This window comes from Mus pahari, unplaced genomic scaffold (genome assembly GCF_900095145.1).
Source record: "Mus pahari unplaced genomic scaffold, PAHARI_EIJ_v1.1 scaffold_10889_1, whole genome shotgun sequence".
Lineage (NCBI taxonomy): Eukaryota > Metazoa > Chordata > Mammalia > Rodentia > Muridae > Mus > Mus pahari.
In genome coordinates, this window is record NW_018393371.1 from 27,968 (window position 1) to 30,928 (window position 2,961).

Sequence of the window (2,961 nt, forward strand, 5' to 3'; positions counted from 1 at the left end):
AGTTTTGACTTGCATTTCCCTGAAGGCTTAGTGTGGTGAACATTTGTTAAATGTTTATTGACCATTTGAGTTTTCCCCATTTAGAACCCTCTGTTTTTGAAACCCATTTTTAAATTGGATTATTGTTTTTTTTTTTTTTTTTCACATCTAGTTTCTTGGGTTCTTGCTATATTTTGGATATTAGTTCTCTATTGGAAGTGGAATTAGTAAAATCTTTTCCTACTCTACTATGTAGGCTGCTGCTTTGTCCAAGTGATGGTGTCCTTTGCCTTATAGAAGCTCTTCAGTTTCCTGTGGTCCCATTTATTGACTGTTGTTTTCAGTGCCTATGCTATTAATGTTTTTTGTTTGGTTTGTTCTTTGTTTCTGTTTTTTAAAGGATGTCTTCTCCTCTGGCAATACATTCCCTTTTCTTCCCCCCTCTATCTTCTGTCAGATTCAATGTGTTTGGTTTTATATTGAGGTCTTTGACTCACTTGCAGTTGAGATTTGTACTGAGTTATAAGTGAATGGCTCTCCTTAGCTGCACAAATCCCATGCTACTTTTAGGCTCCATTTTATGATTAACATGCCCCAGTGTAGGAAAATGCCAGGACAGGGAGGCAGGTGTGGGTGGATGGGGAGCACCCTAAGAAAAGCAGGGGGCAGAGGGGATGGGATAGGTGATTTCCAGAGGGGAAACCGGGAAAGGGGATAACATTTGAAATGTAAATGAAGAAATTATTCAATAAAAGAAAAGAATATTTTGGTTTTGTGTATGGAGTTGGATTCCTGATGGTCTTTGGTGGTCTGTGAGGACCTCGAGATCTGGGCATAACAATAAATATGGATCAATTTGCATTCTTCTAGATGCAGACATATAGTTAGACCAGCACCATTTGTTGAAGATTGTATCTTTTTTCAGTTTATATTTCTGTTTTCTTTATGAAAAATCAGATGGCCAAATATATTTATGTCTATGTCTTCAATTCATTTTCATTGATCACTGTGTCTTTTTCTGACAATATTTTTGAGGATTTTATTCTATAATTTTGTAGAAAACTTGAAATTGGGAATGTTGAGAGAACTCTAGAAGTTCTTTTATTATTCAGGATTGTTTCAGCTATTGTGCATCTTTTGTTTTGTATAAAAAATTGTAATTTTAAAATCCATGAAGACTTATGTTGGAATTTAGATGAAAAATGCCTTGAATCTGAAGATTTCTTTTGGTAGGATGGCTTATTTTCTCAGTATCTTAATCTTCTTGCTCTATGAGCGTGGGAGATCTTTCTATCTCTTAATATTATCTTCAATTTCTTCAAAGAATTGAAGTTTTTATTATACAAGTCTTTCACTTGCTGTCAGAAACATTTATCCTGGTATTTTTCTCTTGCCTTTGTATTTATCATTTTGACAGATGTGAGCGTCTTTCATTTTTGTTCCATGAAAAGTTCCAGATATTTTCAGAAGTATCTCCTTCTTATATGCAGGTCTCCTACTGCTCAGTCAGATCTGCTCACCTGTGAATCAGAACTAAGAGCCCTGGATGGTGAAGAGAGGAAACTGTAGCCAAGGAATCAGGTACGTTAGAAGAGTTCAGCGAGGGGTTTGCTGAAGTGACAGGAGATAGTGGATACGAAATTGGATTTTCCCATTTCTCTTTAATTAATGATTCTAGAAAATTTCACTGGGAATAATATTATGTATGATAACATGGATTTCTGGTTATAGGCTGTACAGTAAGCAGTCAGGTATTCTCAGTATTTGGTCAATTTTGAGGCTCTGAAATGACTGTTGCCCATTAAATAAAGTGTCTTTGACTCAGACTGAAAACAGCACCAGGCTGTGGTTGTGAACATTTGAACATGTACCAAATATCAGTAGTGGATTCCCTTGTGAGGTCTATGATACTACTTATTGTTGGCTTTTGGCCTGGTTTCCATACTCTTTTTCTTTTCTCTGAAGCTGGTCTCAGATTGCACCAGAAAACCTTCTGTTACGCACAGAATAATCTATGACACCACTGTTACACCAATGAGTAGGCCTTGCTGTGCAGATTTGGAATGTAGCACACAGGGTCCGAATCTGGGTATGGCCATTGATACCTCTACCCTCTGCCCAAGGTCTGCATAGCAGTTTTTTGAGACTGTGAATGCTACAGACATGGTGTCCTAGGCATTTTTAGTCAGGGTGAGTCGTCTGGTCTGAGTTCTGTTTTATTTTTCTCAAGAAGTTTCACTTGCTTTTTAACTAAGTTTTTCTCTGTCCTTGAATTGTTCACTACTTGATAAAATGTGTTGTGTTAGTCCTGGGTAGAGTAGAATAATTGCAGTTTCCTTTTTAGTACTGTTTGCTTTAGCTTTGTGTCTTTGTCTTTATTATTCTGAGGTATGTTCCTTCTGTCCTCACAGTCTTGAGAGCTATTGTACTGTGCAAATGCCATAGTTTAGCACAGGACTTTCATATATCTATTGACATAGTCCCTTTTCTTCTCTCATTGAGTCTACTCATTTGGTGGCTGGCATTGATTAATTGATTAGTTTGTAAGTACTGAAGCAGTCTTGCATTTTTGGTGTGAACTTAGCTTCCCCCCACCCCCTTTTTTTTAGCAGATAATTCAGTAGTTTTAGGAACTACTCCTTGGAAAACTACTGTAGATCAATACATTTGATCAGGAAGTGACCAAAGGATGTTTCGTAGCAAATTCTTTGTAGGCATATATACCAGCTCCCCTTACATCTTGCAGCTACAGGCCAATTTGTGGGTGTTTAGCTTTCCTTCTATTTCAGTGTAATTTAGAACAGTCTCTGTGTCTGTAAATCATGGCACCTGGTTCTTTTTCTCTCCATATGTTTGTTTGGGCTCACCTGCTTTGTGTGTCCAGGTAACACCAGCTTTGTATGATGGCTTTTTTTTTTTAATTTTTATTTTTTTATTATTTTCTTTATTTACATTACAAATGCTATCCCGAAAGTTCCCTAT

The 2,961-nt window shown here is 36.9% G+C and overlaps 1 long non-coding RNA gene across 1 annotated transcript in view; it reads left to right on the forward strand.

The window, feature by feature from the left end:
* LOC115063350 overlaps window positions 1–1,554 on the forward strand; it is a 6,104-nt gene extending 4,550 nt beyond the window's left edge. Inside the window, exon 3 of the long non-coding RNA XR_003843201.1 lies at window positions 1,470–1,554. This is a non-coding gene — a long non-coding RNA (uncharacterized LOC115063350). The remainder of the gene's footprint in view (window positions 1–1,469) is intronic.
* The last annotated feature ends 1,407 nt before the right edge of the window (window positions 1,555–2,961 follow it).